We start from the raw sequence: 20,756 nt of genomic DNA on the forward strand, positions 1-20,756 counted from the left end.
ACTCAACATAATTTTGATAGTACTTTTGCACTTAATTCTCAGTACTTTTTCAGTTGAAAAGTGCTGGAAAATTATTTTAAATAGAAGATGAAAAAATATCTCCTAGGAGAAAACAGGAGAAAAGTGGAATTGCATATGGGCCATTGTTTGCTCACTTTAGGTTCCATCCTCCCAATTTGTTCACCAGTAGCACAAATGATCATGTGACTGTTGTGTCACATGACATATGATCATCATACTGTAGTGATGAGGAAATAAGTGTGAGGTCAGTACTGAGGTCAGATGTGATGAAAATTAAGAGGACATGGAAAAATCAACAGCCAAGCAACCAACATGCTCATGCCAATCTCTGCACAGTGGCATCAGTGTACTTCCATAAAATAGCACTAAATTATGCGAACTATAATAAGCACCACTAAAAGCCTTTATACATATGTGCAGATTTTCTGCAAACATCTCCATGCACATGAAAACAGAAAGGCTGTATAGCTTTACATACAGGTAAGCCTAAAAAAAGACTTGGCCTAACAGCAGAATGCTGCAATATCCTCTGCAGCTCCTGAGTGTGTACCTGAGTCTCAGTACCTGCATAGTTACATACATAGTTAATGTATTTTTGTCTTCACCTGTTTGACCCTGGCTTGCCCTAACTATGTATGGTTACTTCTTGCACCAACCTCTTGATTCTAGTTTAAACAAGATATTGGTCTGAACCAGTCTGCCTTTCCGTACACATCTTTATGGAAATCTCTCATGTTGTCTTTGTCATTGGCAGGTAATCTCAGGGGCTGCAACCTAGTCGTCACTAGCAGCAAAGTAGTCCGCAGACCACTAGGGATGGCAGACCCTAACCATTTTAGTTAATATTAATGATCACTGACATTCCACACCCTGCAAAGGCCATTGTAAAGGACTCTATGTCACAAAAATACTGTCTTTTCCCTGTAGGACAGGCGTGTCAAACTCAATTTTGTAAAGGGCCAAAGGGATTCTATTGTGCAAAATCTAAAACAATCTAAATTGTGGGCCAAATTGTTTATTAAGATTTAACACTTATTAAACAGTATAAAACTATGTGGCGTAAGTATAGACAACATGAGGTGGCCATTCTCTCCTCCACCCCCCATTCTGAAGTGTAGCGCTGTGGAGCAGATTAATATTTATCTGCCCTATTGCTGCTTTGGCAGGAATGGATCAAGATGATTCTAAGATGGCGCCTGGCAGGTAGCCACGGCCACAGGGCTCCGGCTCACATCACTTTTTTTTTTTTTCATTCCCCTTCCCTTGGAGCCACAGCCAAACTGCTCTGGTGGTCTTCCGCTTGCTCCGCCACACCATCGGGCAGATGAGAGTCATGCTAGTACACCGGGCTCCGACACCATGGCACTAGCGCTGAGGTCCGGCGCACCACGTGGTCAGCTCTGCTGACGACCCATGTGGCGCCGGCCCCAGCTGCTCCGCACCACCGCCGCTGCCAGGGAACTCCTCTTGCTGCTGCCAGATAGCAACACGCAGCCTGGAGACGTGATGCTGAGATCCCCGCTCCAGAAGTCAACTGCCGCTGCCTGGGGACATCGTGCATCCAGCAGGGCATGCGGGAGTCTGGGCTCGCCCTCACTGCTGACAGAGCCTCCTCCTGCATACACGGGGATGAACCACGTGGCTTCCACACCATCGGGAACCAGGACGCGTCCATTAAAGGTACAGGGGCTCCCCCACCGCCGTGAAAGACCAGACATCGCTGCCACAGCTGCCTGAACACACTGCAGCTGCCCCCTGGATCATGGCCTTGTGGCTTACTCCACACACACCATACTAGGCCACAAAGTCGGAAGGGTCCGTGCAGTTTGCCCTGCTCACCTACGGCTAGACCCACGTACATGACCCAGGACTCGCTACATGCAGCCAAAGGGGTTAAGGCTGGACCAGGACACTAACAAGCCAGAGTACAGTGGAATCTAAAGGGGACTCAGTTCACTGTTTTCACCTTCTCTCTTTTTTTCTACTATATCTTTCCTCTCTCTCTCTTCCCGGGTCAGACCATGGGGCATCTGATTCAAAAATATCGCTGCAGAAGCGTTTTTAAATGCCATAGACGGCAGCGGATCACCCCCCTGGTCCTTCCCCTGGGTCCATCCTGTCTATGCTTTTGTCTTATGCCTGTATATGCAATGTATTGTATGTATCTGTAGGTACCTGTATGCACTGTATATACTCTGTAACTACTGTAAATCTACTGTATGCACTTTTATGTGACTGTACCATCACCGACCCTGCTTGTGCCAAAACCAATTCCGGGTACAACTCTTGTTGTACTTGGCGAAATAAACATGATTCTGATTCTGAAATGTGGTCCAAGGCAAGTTGCTAGCCTTCGCTTTCCCATTGTCTTTTTGGTAAACTGAGGTAGTGGTGGTGGAAGGGGGCGTCTTACTAGCCACAATAGGAGGTTTGGATCCCAAGAGGAGGCCCCATGGTAATTTTGCTAAGGGGGCCCCATGATTTGTTGCAGCTGCACCCCACCTCAAACTGACAGCATTTCAACCAGAAACAATGTCACCGCCGGTGTTCTCCTCTGGATAGGAGGGCAGTGTGCTGTCGTTCTTTTACTGATCTTAATGATGCACATTTGAAGCTCTGGAGGGCCACATAAAATGGCAAGGAGGCCTGCATTCAGCCCGTGGGCTTTGTGTTTGACACTTGTGCTGTAGGAGATTCCTGAGTATCGTCCTCACTCCCTCCCCCATCCCAACCCCCCACCATGTCTTTATATGTGTACTGTATGTATGTCCTTCCAGCAGTATCTTTGTTATTCTTCCTGTTGCCATGTTGCTCTGTCCCTCTGTTTAACATCTTATGTGTGCATACATCCCCAGATTAGTCCTATCACTGTATCGGGGAGCGCGTGGTCTATATTGCAATGCATACTGTGGCCTAAGCATATGTATATATTCCTAAATTTGAGGGCCGGGCACACGCACTAAGGCATTTATACAAACCCTTCTCTATAGGTGCCTTGTGCCGTTTCCTCATACAGGTTGTGCAGACCTCTGCTTGAACCAAGCTGCTAATTGCCTGATGCCTGAAATTTACTACATTATATTCTCGTTATATTAAACTCGGATTTAGTAGAACTTCACGTATAGTAAACTAAATGTCCAGGTCCCTGCCATGTGCCTGTCTGATATAATAAATCCGAATATAATAGAACTTCGGTTATAGTGAACTTATTATTTAGCCCCTACGGTATTCTTTATCTTGCTACAGTGGGAAGAGGGCAGACGCATGCGTCATATGTCAGTCTAAGACTCATGAGCTACAGCTGTTGGTGTGCTGTAAAGGGATTCTATTGTGCAAATGTTTTCTCTGCTTGAGGTTTCCATATGAAAGTTGCAACTCTCCCTCAACTTATGGTGGGGCAACCTGGGAATCACAAATTGATGGTTTCCTGTCTAAAGTAGTCTGGCATATCATACCTTGCAGGTTGCTCTTTTGAAGACTAGGGTTATATTTTACACCCCCAGGCTAGCCCACGGAGCCATTTTAGGAAAATACCAGACAGCCCCACCTCACCCAACCCCATATGTATGGATTTATCCATAGAGTTGGCTCTGGGTAAGGGGGTCTTCTTTTTTTATATTATTCCCCCCCCCCTCCCTCTTTGGGACATGCATAGGACTGGAAGCAATGGGCATCAAACACACAGGCAGAACTATGTTTTATACTTGAGACTTAAATTGGCCTTTTTTCTCATTTATAACACACGTTTGCTCGTTTATAACACACATTTCGTTCATGACTGTTCTACTTGATTGGATGCATTACTCCTTTTTTTGAGTTTTTTTTTGCTATTTGTAGCCTTTCCCAACAATAACATTTCATTATATGCTTGGTTTGAGTTTAAATAACAACTGCCTTCCAGAGAATCTGAACAATGTTGTTGGGGGTCTTTTGGAGCCCTCTAGCTCAGTGATCTCTGTCAGGGCTGGGCCGAGGCATAGACTGGAGAGGCTCCAGCCTCAGGGCGCAGTGTAGGAGGGGGCGCACAATTCATTCAGCTGTCATTCCTAATTGTGTTTGAAGCAGAAAGAAATAAGAAAAGGGGATACATAGCAGTGACTGCAAGCCAGATAACTAGATATTAAGGTGTTGGGGAGGTTGTGGGCCCTGTGGCCCTCTTAGTCTAATAGCAATCAGTGTGTGACAGCTGAGGTGGGAGGGATGGAGGGGCGCACTTTGGTGTCTCAGCTTGGGTGCTGGAGGACCTTGTCCCAGCTCTGATCTCTGTGATCAGTAGTCACTCTCTGCTAGTTTGATCTTTAAGAAGGCTGGATGCCCAGCCAAGCTGCTGTTACATTAAACCTGACATTTTTAAAAAAAAGTAACAGTCAGATGCCTAATTTGGTAGAGATCCTTCTCGAGACCACCAATCCAGCATTTGGACCCTCTGGCAGTTGGCAGAAAAAGCGTAGCCCAAGCGGCTCCATGATATGACGCAGGCACGAGATGGCCTGGGCATCAAGGTCAGATGCCTACCTTGGTAGAGCTCCTTCTCGAGACCACCAATCCAGCGTTGGGAACCTCTGGCAGTTGGCAGAAAAAGCAGAGCCCAAGCGGCGCCATGATATGATGCAGGCACGAGATGGCCTGGGCAGTACGGCATTTGTTAATGAGGTTTGGGGGTCACAGTGCTGGATCTGTGGAGACGAGGGGGATTATCTGTTTTAAACTATGATCTACACTTGATTTGTCACCAGTATTTGGTCAGAAAGGGTAGTATCTATTGCTTACAAGCTAACATTAAGGTTGATCAGTCAGAAAACATAACTAAAGGATTGTGAATCTCTATAAAGAACCTTCATAGGCTGTACTAATTGTGTTTCATGATTATATGAGATGAAGCTTACAAGTACCTGAACTGAATACTAGTTAATAGTATATTATTGTGAGAGATTTTGTATGGCCCCAGTGGAACAATATTGAAAAATTAGCTGTAGAACATAACAAATTGCCCTGCATTCTGTTACAGACTGTAATGACATTTCAAGGTGCACTTTTAAATCTCTGTTAGAAAAGAACAAGCCTGAAAGGCCTAACATTTTCTATTTTTTGCACCTTAACCTCATTGTTCTAAGCCATATGAATTCTTAATTGACATGCTAGGTTATGCCTCACAGAAGTGGCAGAATTCATATAAGTGGGCCTCTTGGGTGTGGAAGCTATGAAGTGTGGCCTAGATTGCTTCTCAAATCTGTAAAGATAAATATGAAGCTGATTAAAGTACTTATAGGAGTACTTCATAAAAATATCATTGCACTGGGCACTGAATAGGAATAATATTTTTAAATTTCTATATGTATTTCTTCTATATGTATTTCTATATGTATTTCTTATTTACTTATATTTAACAAAGTCATGTCAAATTATAGGACTGGAAGCAGACCCAATATACATTGTCCTAAGAGAGAAGGTCCATTTTACTAAGGTTATTCAAAATTGGGAACAAAAAGTTTGTTACTTTATTAAGAGGGTCAGGAATTAACAAAATAAAAACGAGTTAGAGAATTTAACTATTCTGTACTCTACTATATCTTCCAACTCTATCCTTTTTTTTCCTCAGGAATGTGGCTTTAAGTATGAAATGTCTGTTACTAAACGCAATTCTTATTTAAGCTTTTCAATATGGGGGCATGACCGGAAGTCCATGGGGTAAAGATGTGCTTTGGAGAGGCTCCGTGCTTTTACCCGCTTTTCCCACCCATTCCAACACTCTGGCATCTCAAAACACAGCCCAGACCTCCGTGAGTGCTGCCTGCACTTGCCCACCCTCATTTCCGATCATGACTCGCAGCGTTTCTGAAGAGGCGGCTAAACTCTGCCGCTTCCAGCATTCCAGCCAATATAGCTCTAACTCCATCAACAAACCGTAGGCCATGTAGTAAAATGAGTCCTCCCAGCCTGCAGCAGAGCCCAATCCTCTGGATCAACTTCTCGAAGGGGTCATCTCCGGCTTGAGAGTTAAGCTGGAGGAAGTCGGTACCGCACGGATGTTTCCCTAGTACGCCAAGATATGCACAATCTCAGAGCACATGTTACAGATGCAGAAGACCGCATCTGCGTGCTCAAAGACTCCACTAGGCCTCTCCAGCCTGCACTGCTAGACATGCAGCGCAAGATTTCTGCCCTGCATACCCATCGAAACAACTTGGAGAATAGAAATCGGAGGTCCAATCTCAGAGTGGTGGGGTTACCAGAGAAAGAGGAGGGCACTGACCCTGAGCAATTTACTGAGTCCCTCTTCATCGCTCTCTTTAGTAGAGATACCATCTCATCAGTCTTCTTAGTAGAATGTGCCCATGGGATATCCCCAAAAGCGCCAGCACTTGGAGCTCCACTGCACACTTTTATTTGTAAGGTCCTCAACTACCAGGACAAAGACCCCATACTTTGTTCTGCCAGGAAAAAGGCGGAGATTAAGTATGGAAATGCCCGGATCTCTTTCTACCTGGATTTCTCCCTGGAAACTCAAAAGCAATGTTGTCAATTCACAGCTGCAAAGAGACACCTGCAAGAGTTAAACCTGGCCTACTACATGATGTACCCTGCTAAATTATGAGTTGTTGCTGATGATCACGCCCAATTCTTCACAGACCTGCAAGAAGTTTTCTGCTGACTTGAGACCAGACCCCATGGGGGGACACCTCAATCACCCGCCAGAGATCCCTAAACTATGCATAAATTGCATGCACCTCCTGTGTAGGTACACCTACCTAACCAAGAGCCATTGTGAAGAGGAAACTGTGAAAAAGGGGCTTAGGTAATGGAAATCAGGATGAAAACAAAGTGGCCAAAAAGTATATGCAAAAGTATATGCATACATCCAGTGTGGTATACACACCAGGACTGCTTCTTTTATTTTTCCCCGCAAGGCTCAGTTTTTCCACGATCAGTCCCGGAATAGGCCCCGCCCACAAGTGGTAAGCCAGATATTCTTTCATTCGCACATGTGCACTTGGCTCTTGGATGACAGTCTGGTCATGCTCCCGGGGATTTTGTGATTTCTGTGCACAGGCTCACAGCACTATCAGCAGTGCTGCTAGTTCTGTATGGTGTACTGGTTAAGGGCTCTGCCTCTGACATGGGAGACCTGGGTTCGAATCTCGGCTCTGCCTGTTCAGTAAGCCAGTAATTCAGTAAGGAGTTCATTGGGCAAGACTCCCTAACACTGCTACTGCCTACTGAGTGCGCTCTAGTGGCTGCCTCGCAAGCGCTTTGAGTCCGACAGGAGAAAGGCGCTATACAATATACAAATACTGCCATTATTCTGTAAGCGCATGTCGCAATCAGCAAGCCACAGGGAGCAGAGTCGGAGCAGCGTCCAAGAGCCAACCGCACATGCGCAACTGAAAGAATATCCAGCCGACCCTGGTGGTGAGGCCTGCTCTGGGACTGATTATGTAAAAACGGAGCCTTGTGGGGGAAAACAGAGGAAGCAGTCCTGTTGTGGATACCATACTGGCTGTATGTATATAATCTTTCTGGACATTTTTTTTTTTTAACTCAGATAACCTTTAAGATCTAATTGCATATCCATTTGTAAACACATGTGTAAATACAATTGAGGATAGCGCATACATAAAAGGATAATCTGTAAAAAACAATCAAATATATCATGATATTCCATATTACCGTACATAATTCCATTAAAAAATATCAGAGTGGCGAAGTTGACATTCAAAGTGCTTCAAGAAATAACACCTGACGCACATTTTGCAGCACAAATAGAGGCTTCCTGAGAGGCTCACATGAAGATTAAAGGGGCACTATGGTGAAAAATTGTAAAATGTAAAATATGTGCAAACATATACAAATAAGAAGTATGTTTTTTTCCAGAGTAAAATGAGCATAAATTACTTTTCTCCAATGTTGCTGTCACTTACAGTAGGTAGTAGAAATCTGACAGAAGTGACAGGTTCTGGACTAGTTCATCTCTTCATAGGAGATTCTCAGGGATTTATTTATTTTGAAAAGCACTTAGTGAATGGCAGTTGCTCTGTCCAACTTATTTGTCTAGGTTTGCACACATTTTAAATTTTAAAATTTTTCACCATAGTGCCCCTTTCATATTCTTACCGCATAAACAGAAAAATACATTATTAACTGATGATGATCATGGAAATCCCGTAGACCATAAAATATTCCTGCTTTACAAAAATAACCAGTAGATAAAGCTTTGTTACCTCATAAGATGCCCACACTGTGATGATTATTGTGAACTCCTCATAGATCGGGTTCTTGGAATGCTGTCACCTGCAGACTATGCCAGATGGATGGTAATGGCATCTGTATCATTATCACCAATGGAGACCCCCTATCTAGTTACAAGATTACTGTGCTTATTTATTTATATACATGCGCTTACTGTGCATACATGTTTTTCAAAGATTTCGTGTGCTTTTTTGTTAACAGAAAAATCTTTATATCTTGACTTTGGCAAAACTTCCACAATCATTTTCTGAAATACCATCTGTGATTCCCTGTGTTTTTTTTTAGAATTGGCATTCAAATACTGATTGCTAAGGTTAAATGATGCCAAAACTATCAGGAAGCACATTTCCTCCATATGCTTAGTAAATTCATAAAATAAATTGAAAATAAACAACAATGTCTTTGGAATCAGAGGATTTTCAGAGCACATACGTACTTCTGAATAATAATAACTAAGGTTTCTACAAATAGTCGGGGTCATTGCTGGGATCAACCTTTAGGCACCAGGAAGGATATGTTGAAAAGTGGGTCATGGGTGGAGTCAAATGTACATAAACTTAGGAGTGGTATAATTCAAAGACAGTAGGCCTCGCCAGCAAAAATTTGGAAGAAGAGCCTTCTCTTTAAATATAAAATATTGCCCTTGTTACCATACAGCCATATGAGACATACAAATAGACACTTTAAACAACATCCACTTTTTAGATTAAAATTAAGCAAGCAGATCCCCCACATAACAATTAGGCAGCAGGTTACCCCAAAACACGTAATTCTGCAGTGTGTGCACCAAACACCACAATTAGTATTATGTCCTTCATTTAGATTATATTTTAGATTAGAACATGGGCACACTATTGAATTTTAACACAAATGCATGGTACTTTCCCAACAAAATACATTTTAGACAAAACCCTAACATGGTAGCTTGTACCCTCAAACATAATCAGGCAGCATTTCACATAGATAGACCCTAAACATAATTAGGTAGAGGTAGAGTCCCCCCAAATCATTAGAAAGGGCATACTTAAAAATCCCTACATATATTTAAGTGTCCCGTTAAATTCCCAAACATAAAGAAGCAGAGTCCCCCCATCCCAAAACATAATTCGGCATAACCTCCCCACCTCAAATCTCCAAACATATGTTGGCAGAGTTCCTTACCCCAAAATCCCATCACATAATTAGGCAGAGTGTCCACCTAATAAAATAAACAGCACTCACCTCCAAATACCCCACAAAACAGTCCTTTGTTCCCCCCTTAAAGCGGTATCGTCACCATAAAAATCAAATTTCAACAGCAACTGGTCTGAGTGTATTAAGTGATAAAGATGCTAATCCTGCATTCAAAACTTTCAAAACATTTTCTGCTGTTATGATTTGGAGTTATCATATACCTTAGGAGCACTGGCTCTTTAGTAGTCGGTGCCAAAGAATTGCATGCTGGGGGTTCTTTTATCTATAATATATTCCTCCTCTTCCCTTTATTTCCCTGTCTGCTGCTTATCTGAAACCTGATCCCCTACTCACTTGTGTTTACAAGCAAGGCTGAGGTGACTCAGTGATTGGAGGAGACAAGAAAAAAAGTAAAGGGCAGAAATTACATCACGAGTTAGCCTTTACTGTGGGCAAAAGACATGGTTCCCACCAGGAACAGAATTCTCATAATTTACTATATAACAGTCACTGAAATCAAAACGTGGACAGTACAATACATGTGTTATGCAAAGTAGATCAAGTATTTATCTACTTATATACGTGTTTTTTTCCCTGGGATAGTATGGCTGATTCTACTGCTTTAAAGAAATTTAGTTTAATTTACCTGGGGCTTCTTTAACCTCTTGAGGACTGCAGGGCTAAACCCCCCTAGTGACCAGGCCATTTTTATCAAAATTGGCCACTGCAGCTTTAAGGCCAAGCTGCAGGGCCGCACAACACTGCACACAAGTGATCCCCCCCCCCTTTTCTCCCCACCAACAGAGCTCTCTGTTGGTGGGGTCTGATCGCTCCCCCCATGTTTGTTTGTTTTTATAATAAATATTATTGTTTGTTTTTGGGGGGAAAATCCCTGTTTCTTTAAAACTATTCCCTCCCTCCCTCCCCACAGCCAGCCAATTACGGCGATCAGCTGTCATAGGCTTCTGCCTATGAGAGCCGATCGCTCTCTTGTCCCCCAGGGGGACAGCCGTGTCACACGGCTGTCCCCAATGCAGCGCTGCTGCTGATCGCAGCGCTGCACAGTGTAAATAGACGGCGTGATCGCCGTCTAACAGTCTCCCGAGCGGCAATAGCCACTCGGAGACTGAAGAGGGGGTGGAGCTCCGCCCTCCGAGCATGAGATGCGTGTGCAGCGTGCGCGCGATCTCATGCAAATTACAACAGGACTTTACGCCAATCGGCGTTAGGCGGTCCTGGGGCTGCCGCCGCGGCCACACCCATCGCCGTGAAACGGCCGTAAACAGGTTAAGCAATAAATAAAGAAATAACTGCAAATACATATAATATAATTACTAGTAGACTCAAGCCTGTTTTAAAATGGGCTCTAGGTCTATCTTTTAACAGTGCTCACACGCACCCGCCACCCGGCTCACTGGACCCATCCTGTCTCAACAGCTGTCTGGGTCCGTGCTGTGCACATGTGCAGTAGCAAAAAGCACGGGCCCAGCTACACAGAGACAGGCACACGCAGGGACACAGGGTTTTTTTTTTTTTTTAATTAAAACTATAAAACATGCTATTCTACTCATGTGCCATATATGACTGTGTATAGACCAATCTGCATGTAATTCCCCCCCCCCCCCCCCCCCCCCACTTGGCCCAAGAAAAAACTGGCCAAATGCCGTAACCTGCCAATAAGTCAACCATCCAATGTGAAACTAAGCCCTCTCCATGTGAGGAATGCCGGGGAAAGCATAGCTAGCTCTTCTTACTCCAGCTTGTTTCCTCGCATGTTGTCAGCAGCTTCTGAACTGGACTCTACAGCTTCGGGCTTCCTGTCAGGTGACCGCAGTGATCTGGAAGTCTATGGCCTGGTGGACACCAGAGGAGTTTTTCTGAGCGTTTTGAGTTTTTAAATCTGCTGCTAATGTTATCCTATGTGTCTGTGCACACTGCAGCAATGAGGTTTTGTAAAAAAAATCATAGCATTACATTGGGAAGAGGTTTTAGAGGTTACAAAAGCTCTTCCCAATGTAATGCTATGGGGTTTTTTTACAAAACCTCATTGCTCCAGTGTGCACAGACACATAGGATAACATTAGCAGCAGATTTAAAAACTCAAAACGCTCAGAAAAACTCCTCTGGTGAGCACCAGGCCTTGAAGAGAGATAAGACGCTGCCAGGGAGATGTTAGGATGCAAGCTGCAGCCAGGAAAAGTAGCTATGATTTCCAACATGTGCTTTGCATGGGGGGCCCCGCACAGTCAATCCCCCCCCCACACACGCCCACAATTTGCATGTAAAAAAGCTTCTCCATGGAGATATATTGGGTAGTAACTGTAAATTTATTTGATTATTGTATCTACACAAATGATGTAGGGCTTTCTGCATTTAAAACCATTGGGCTTTTTTCTTGTATACGACTTACTATAACATCTAAAACTATCAATGTGTTGTATTAACTCTTGCACATAAGACCCATAATATACCTTTTCCACAAAAACAGTACAGCTCAAACATGCCTCAGAATGATCATTATTACCAGTCTAGCTAGGTGATTTGTTAGGCCTAAGAGCCATTTAGAATGAGCATTAATATTTGCTGTGCACTGCTCAGAGGCAAGACATTATATTTGCATTGTGGTGTTGCAGAGAATTTTAATGAGCCAGAAATGGGCTTACTTTGCAAGGTTTATGTTTGCTGAACATTTCTCATCACTGAACACTACACCTTGTTGCAGCTGTGAAATATTTATAAGCTTTGGACACTAGGCAACATTTGAAACAGTTACTGCATTTTCCTAATGAGGAATCCTGCTGCTCAGAGTCCCTGTGTCCCAGCTGCTCAAAAACAACAGCAAGAACATGACACATTGCAGATTTAAAATAAACATCATGAGGAGAAAGAGAAATTAGACTTCATTTTTACCACCTTAAGAAAAATGTATATACAGCAATGTGCAGACAAAAATTAGATTATTTTGACAGATAAAGGTATCAGACTAGCGGTTATGAATTATTTCTAAACACGTTTACTATTGAAAAACTAAGTTTATCTAAAACCAGCTTGACACCCTACCACCTTCTGTCTACAAGACTTTACTGTAAGAATAAGTACACAAGCACATTTGGCAGCAGAAGTGGAACGATTTTCAGTTGCCTGTTGCCTATTCAAGAGGCACCATTAATTGGACCTTAGGAAGTCAATCAACAGAAGGGGCTAATTTGAAAGATTCTGGTATAGCTGATTTTGTATGTTGGAATTTGTTAAACATGTTATTCATCATGTTACTTTTAACACTGTAATTACCAATTTTGTATTTTGTATATTGGTGTATCGAAGCAGGTGGTTTCACGCACAGAACTCACTGCCGGCCACCGAAACCAGGCGCCCTATAGCAGCAATGTTATGCTGTGCGGGGCATATAACGGTAATTCAAGGATCCGGTGGTTGCCGGACCCTGAATTACATCTCCCTCCAAGTTGTGACGACTCGGAGGAGGAATAGTATTTAACGCCGCCGGGGAGTTTTGTGGCAGCAGGGAGAGCCATCATTTGGCTCTCCTGGCCCCAACTCACCGTACAATACGTACTGGTGTATACCATTGTCTGTATTACCATGTACCCCATGTTTGTTTTATCACTTTGTACAGTGCCACAGAATATGTTGGCGCTTTATAGATCAATGATAATAATTTGTTAATCAGTTATTATTATTATTATTATTATTAAGATATCACTGACTTCTTCCATAGCACTTTGCAGCAGATTATCATGACACTAACTGTCCCTCAGAAGAGTTCACATTCTCATCCCTTCCATAGTCATTGCCCAATAGTCATTGCCCAATTTCTCTATCATAGTTTAAGGACAGTATTTGGAAGTCAAAGCAGTTGTTTTGGCAAATGGGCCCATGTCGTCTCAGCTACTCCATAGGCCACAATAAAAATTCTGTGCAGATGCAGCGCAGAACACTCCAGGCCAGAAGTCCCCAACCCAGCCGGGTCACCAGCCATTAGGGAGGGGACTGCAGACCTGTAGCGAGGGACACAGAGACTTCTAGGGGCTGAAAGAAGCCCCAGGTAAGTAAATCTTTATGAGATCATTTAGCTCACATACCCTTTAAAGCGAGACTGTATTTTAAGGAACTAAAACGAGCCTGCAGTAACCCTAAAGATCGGAACAAACAGAAACCTGAGTGATGGCTTATTTTATCCCTTTTTCATTTACTGTGGGCTATATTGTTTATTTATTATTTATATTATTTTTCTACAGTTAATTAAGGCACTGTTTTTGCTTTCCTGATAAATGATATAACATCTTTGCAGGCTTTCACTTACAGCATGAAATCAGCCTCTGGGTGCTACATAGAATATTGTACATTTGCACAGATCAAAAGATTAAACAAACAATGTTTTGCATCAATGTTTCTTTTCATGTCGTGTCTCTGTGTAGACATGTGGCGGCAAGCAATTTGATTTTATGCGGGTGGGCAACAGTTGTCTGTGAGACTGATATTAAATAGATTGTGGTCCCAAATGCTAGAAAATCTGTGTGAGTGCAAAGCGACTCGCCCACAACAATAGAGACAACATACAAGACCCATGCAGGCAGTCAGTTTCCTGGCCAAGGTGTGAATCTAGAGGTGCGTACACACGCACTACAAAAGAGAACGACGGGTCCGTGAGACCCTCCACCTGGGCAGCCGTTCTCCCGACAGTAGTGAGTGTGTACAGTCTGTCTGCAGACTGATAAGGCTGTTTCTGAACGGGTCTGACGAACCAGTCTTTTTAGTAGTGCGTGTGTACGCACCTTAAGAGACTTTAGCGCTGTGAGGCTAAAGTGCTATCCATTACTCCACAATGCCACTGTTCAAAAAAGTTCTTGTTTTACTGCACTTATCTCTATGTTATCTAGGGATTTACAACACTCAATGCAACAATATCAATCAGGGTAAAAATAAAACAAGATAAAAACTTTTTTGTTAAAAGTGTACAATCAAATGTAATACTGGAGACCACAACTTTTTCACCTGAGTTATCTCCTAGGAGACAATTTTCATCTTCTCTTTAAAGGGAACCTTAACTGAGAGTGATATGGATGTTTCCTATTAAACAATACCAGTTGCATGGCAGTCCAGCTGATCTCTGTGACTGCAATAGTGTCTGAATCACACCCTGAAACAAGCATGCAGCTAATCCAGTCTGACTTCAGTCAGAGCATCTGATCTGCATGCTTGTTCAGGGGCTGTGGCTAAAAGTATTAGAGACACAGGATCAGCAGGCGATTCAGGCAACTGGTATTATTTTAAAAGGAAAAATCCATATCCTTCTCAGTTTAGGTTCCCTTTAAACTAACTTTTCAACATTTTACAATTGAAAAAAAGTACCCAAAAGCTGGTGAAAAGATACTATCAAATTTATTTTGAATATTTTCTTGCTTGCTGGTGGCTTAAAGGGCATTTTATGGCAAGTTGTGAAAATATCACCTAGGAGAAAACGCAGAAGAAAAAAAATGAATTGCATATGAGCCTTTGACAATAAAATGCCTTTAAAGAGGAATTCCAGTGAAAATAATGTAATAAAAAAGTGCTTCATTTTTACAATAATTATGTATAAATTATTTAGTCAGTGTTTGCCCATTGTAATTTTTTTTAAATCCCTGATTTACATTCTAACATTTATTAAATGGTGACATTTTTACTGTTGGCAGGTGATGTAGCTGCTGTATGCTTTTTTGGCAGTTGGAAACAGCTGTAAACAGCTATTTCCCACAATGCAACAAGGTTCACAGACAGGAAACTGCCAAGAGTAAGTACTCAGAATTTCTTTGTGGGAGGGGTTTCCTCACAATATCAGTCATACAGCACCCTCTGATGGTCTGTTTGCGAAAAGTAATAGATTTCTCATGTAAAGGGGGGATTGATTGGCATAAAGTTCAATTCTGGTCGGAGTTTCTCTTTAAGCCACCAGCAAGCAAGAAAATACTCAAAACAATTTTGATAGTATTTTTTTTTCACTTTTTCTATTGCAAAGTGCTGTAAAACTATTTTGACAAATATTATGAAATATATCCTAGGTGAAAACTCAAGAGAAAAATAATGAATAAGGGCCACAATCTTGCAAGAGGATTCACTGTGTATGTGTGTGTGTACGTATCTTTCAATATACTAAAAAAAAAAAACCATAATAAAGACAAGAACAATACCTCAGTAAAAGCAAATAACAGACTGTATTGATTCTCAAATGCAATGGGCCTGATTCACAAAGCGGTGCAAACTTTTTCGCTGACTTTTGCGCGTGCAATTTTCCGCAACTCGCGCGATCGCGGACTTTTGCGCGCGCAATTTGCCGCGAATCGCGGACTTTTGCGCGCGCAATTTGCCGCGAATCGCGGCAAATTGCGCGCGCAAAAGTCCGCGATCGCGCGAGTTGCGGCAAATTGCGCGCGCAAAAGTCCGCGAAAAAGTTTGCACCGCTTTGTGAATCAGGCCCAATGTATGTATGTTACAATCTATCAATCATGTCAATATCATTGTAATTCCAGACCTTATTGGATTAGGTTTACATTCAACCTTCTCTCCACATGCCTCTGCTGTATTTTGCCCAGAAGAGGAGGACAATGACTGGTCATCCAGAGCATTACAAACGAAGATCCACTTTATAAACATTAACATCAAGGTTAGTGATGGTAGAATCAGCAGATTCCAGACAGAAACTCAAAAATGTGTCATATTTGTTTGGGTGTGTTTTAGTTTGTATGTTAGAGTATTACATATGGTAAATTTTGATCGAGTATCCTTTTCCAGTTACTTAGGGAGAGGACATAGTTCATGTTCCATTTTATTAATAAATACTTCCACGTATAGCAGCATAGAATTCTTGTTTATATATTTTTGTTTATTGTATGGATTTTCCACCTTAAAGACTAAAATACACTAGCAGTAGGAGAACAGAGGCGCCAGCAGAATAAAAGTGGATAAAACCTTTAAAATTTGCTAGGAGGAAGTGGTAGACTTACCTCCATAAAGCAGACACGAAAGACTGTCAGAATTCCAGCGAAAGCAGGTGTAGCGCCTCAGTCTCAGGACTGAGGCGCTACACCTGCTTTTGCTGGAATTCTGACAGTCTTTCGTGTCTGCTTTATGGAGGTAAGTCCACCACTTCCTCCTAGCAAATTTTAAAGGTTTTATCCACTTTTATTCTGCTGGCGCCTCTGTTCTCCTACTGCAAAATCGTGTCCACCCCTGGTGGAGGGGTGATCTACCCCTTTTTCTCATCTACAGAGAGCGACTTCTTAGCCCTGAGTGAGGACAGGTCTAATCTCCTCACCTGCTTATACAGTGGTTGCCTGTGTGGTAACCCATGTTTGTGAGTATATTCTTCTCACTGATGTGCCTTACTTCGTTTATGTTTTAACATACTACACTATATTAGACTCTCGGTTTCTCTACATTTTAACATACACTAGCAGGCTTTTGTGAAGTGGTGGCAATGCTAAGGATGGAACAATGCTTGTCTCCATCTACCATATCAGGCACAGGAACTGGAAGACTGAGTGTGGTGTTTTTTTTTTTTTTTACTGTTTACTAATAAAGCAATACTTAAACTGAGTTTAAAGTACATATGCAACGCCAATAACTTTATGGTAGCATTTGAAGTCAATCTCATTAATATCAATTTGAAAGCCCCACTGGGAAGAGTCTTTCTAATGTTTCTAAGTAAGAGAATTAGTTGGCGGCTGACGCCATATCCAAGTGCAGTGTGCAGTCAGCATAGCAAGTCTAATTAACAATGGATGCCAGACAAAGTCCCCTGGCTGCCAGCAGCAGCAGGGCAACAGCTGAAAACAGAAGTAAGACAATGGAAGGTGCTGGACAGCAGAGAGACAAACTAGAATCAAGATTTTTATGCCAGATCTTGAACAGCTGTAAGCTATGATTGTGCAAAGTTAGAGACGGTGTATTTTTAAACTCAACCCCATAAATGTGTGAAAGCACAGAGTATAGTTATGTGCAAAATAACTGACAGGGTGCTTAAAGTACCACTGACCTGGTTCCCTCCCCCAGATAATTTTATTATGTTTTGTTACTGGTGCTGTGTGACTAGCACACAGCACCATCCTTCCCCCTCCTGTGTCACCTGTAGCCCCCGTTCTGCTCAGTCATAATCTTGCACTGAGGCAGAACGGCGAATATGAGCGGGGAGGAAGTGGCAGTTCTTCCTCCCCTCTGCCCGTCCATAATTCAGCTCCCTCCACTCATTGCTATAGTTCCCCCCTATTCTCTGCACACAGCTCACAAGGGAGCTGCACTGTGTGCGATCTTGTGGTATTTGAGGTCGGATATCTTTGCGGCCTCAACACCACACACAGCGCATGTGCCCCTGCACGCTGTGCACAGTGGTTCACATGGGAAACTATAGCAGCGAGTGGAGGGGGCGGGGTTAAGGACGGGTAGAGGAGAGAAAGAGCTGCCACTTCCACCCCGCACATGTATGTTGTCAGAAGGATGGTGTTGTGTGCTAGTCACAGAGCACTGGGAGCAAAATATATTTAAAGTATCAGGGAACAGGTCAGGGGTCAGGGGTACTTTAGACAGTGAAAGAAGATACTCTAATTAAAGTGAGGGACTGAGTTGGTAGTGTGCTACAGGCATCTCTTTCCACAATGCAACAAATAGCTACAGATATTCCTCAAACCATCCTGGCAACAATCTCATAGTTCATTTTTCTTTAGAATTTATAGTTTGCCTTATCTCCTAATATATCATTATCCGACCTCGTTTCCTAAATGAAACCTTAGGGCAAGTCTCCACTCGTCAGTTTTTCTGTGCATTTTCTGCACAAGAAAGCTGCAACCAATGTTAATCAATGGGCTAGTTCACACTTGAATGCATTTTTCGCATGCATGAAAGACTGTATGGCGCAGGCCCAGTACGGTCTGCACAGTACGCTCCCGGTGACGCCAGCGGGAGCAAGGACGCAGCTGCACAGGCAAAGTGGTTTTCTGACTGTAAAGTCGCAAATTCCAGAAGTGAGCCGGAGGTGGGAACTGGAGTATCGGTGAGTGGCTGCTCGGGCACAGGACGTCTGCGGGGGACCACCAGAACCCCCAGGTAAGTTCAACTCTTTTTCCCCCTACCCCCCTACAGTAGTCCTTTAAATGAGATTAATAAAGAGGCTGCCATTCATCATTCTCTAATAAACAATGCCAGTTGCCTGACTTCTTTGCTGATGCTCTGCCCCTAGCACGTAAAGTCACTGGCCAAGATTAAGCATGCAGATCATAGTTACAGTACATAGTTTGGTTAATAAAATATATCCGTACATCAAGTTGCTACTGGGAGTAAAAATAAACAAACAAATTAGTAAAAATTAGGTATTTTTCAGTCTTTCAGCCTCATATATTCCAGCTTATGCAGGGGAAAGCAAGAAACGCTTACAAGGCTTGGCCAATGAATCTTTCCAGGTGACAGTCAGATAAAACCCCTGGATCAACTCTGCTGGGAATCATCTGGTAATTATAGCTGTGGATGTCCTTCATTGCAAGGAAAGCATCATGCTTCTCATACAGGTATAGAATTTCCCTTATACACTTCCTGTGGTAAAATATTTCACATTTTGACCACTCTTACATTCTGAAAAAAAAATGGCAAAACCTTTTTTTCCCTTCATGCACAGATCATGCCCCCTTGTCCTTTGTACAAGGGGACAAAAAGCTTATCTGCCAAACTTATGTATCGCCCCGATGAATTTGTACATGTTAATCAGGTCAACCCTCAAGCAGTCTTTTTTCCAAGCTAAATAAACACAGTTTGTCCAACCTTTATTGGTAAATAATGCTGGGCATACATGGTAAGTTTTTGCGCCGGAATCGAGCTGCTGGCTCGATACCAGCGCGTCACCTCTCGTCTGCACGAATCGATTCCCGCTCGTCCCCGCGGGTGCTTCTTATCAGCCGCTCGTTTTTTTCTATTGTTTACCCGTGGGGATCAAGCACAGAATCGATCCGCCGCGGTGATCGGACACGTTGGATATTATCAATCGAGCCATCAGCGGCTCGATTGATAACATCAAACTTACCATGTATGCCCAGCATTAGACCTTGCAATGCTTTGATTAATTTAGTTGCCAGTCTTTGTACCTGGCTCAGTATGTCAATGTCATTCCTATAGTGTGGTGCCCAAAACTGTATCAAATACTCCAGAGCGATTTATACAGAGGCAGTATTGTACCAGCATCTCATGTTTGTATTTACCGGTTTATGCATCAGTGAATTTTATTAGCCTTAGCTGCTGATGCTTGGCATTGAATATGCATGTTTAACTTGTTATCAACCAGCATTCCTATGTTCTTTTCAAAGTCTCATGTTCCCAAGTGTAAGCTATTTATCTTATATAGTGCTCTACCACTGGCATAACCAAGATACATGACCTTACATTTCTCTATATTAAAATTAATTTACCATTTATCTGCCCATATGACCATGCTGTCAAGATACTGTTGTAACATTTCACTATACTGCTTAGAGTTTATATATTTGTATCATCTGCAAAGACGGCAAAATTACTTTGTATACTATCTACTAGATAATTTCTAATTGAATTGAAGAGGATTGGACCCAGTACTGACCCTTGCGGGACCCCAATCAGATGCCCCAGCAATCTGCAGTTAAGAATGCTCCCCTGTGCAAACACGACAGATCATCCCTCTCTGTCTCCCCAAACCCCTCTTAAGCTGGCCACTAACGGTCCAATTTCTAGCGAAAAATCGTTTGAGCGATCAGAGATTCTGATCGGATTGGTTGTAAATAATCTCCATTGGTGGACACAATCGGTTATGAACGAGTGAAAAAAATGTCGCTCGAATGATTTTTCGTCGAACGAAAATTAGGATTTTCTTGGTCGTGATAGATAGGAAGCAATGATTGGTTAGTTGATGGTGTAGTGAACGATTTTTTGTCCGATCAGAAGATCTGATTGCTCGAACGATTTTTCGCTAGAAATTGGACCGTTAGTGGCCAGCTTTACTGTATACACCAGTCCAAAAAACGCCAAAAAAAACGCCAAAAAGAGTGTAAAAAGTTACCATAACCTCAGGGAGCAATACACCATATTTGCACCAAATAAAGTAAATCAACCATCTTTTTTTATATACAGTATATAAAATAATTTTTACATCAGCTTTGCAAACTTTACTGTAAAGTGACAATCAGGTAATTCAATACTCTAGCAAAACAAAACTTAGCACACAGTCACCAGCACAATTATATAAGTATACAACAACAATTTATAAGTATACTGTAAATAAATGAATAAATACATATCTAAGAAAC

The 20,756-nt window shown here is 42.5% G+C and overlaps 1 protein-coding gene across 3 annotated transcripts in view; it reads right to left on the reverse strand.

Moving 5' to 3' along the window:
* Positions 1-20,756, reverse strand: part of SMYD3 (SET and MYND domain containing 3) — a 437,216-nt gene that overhangs the window by 365,121 nt on the left and 51,339 nt on the right. The window lies entirely within an intron of this gene.

The sequence above is a fragment of the Hyperolius riggenbachi genome, chromosome 4 (assembly GCF_040937935.1).
Source record: "Hyperolius riggenbachi isolate aHypRig1 chromosome 4, aHypRig1.pri, whole genome shotgun sequence".
Classification (NCBI taxonomy): domain Eukaryota; kingdom Metazoa; phylum Chordata; class Amphibia; order Anura; family Hyperoliidae; genus Hyperolius; species Hyperolius riggenbachi.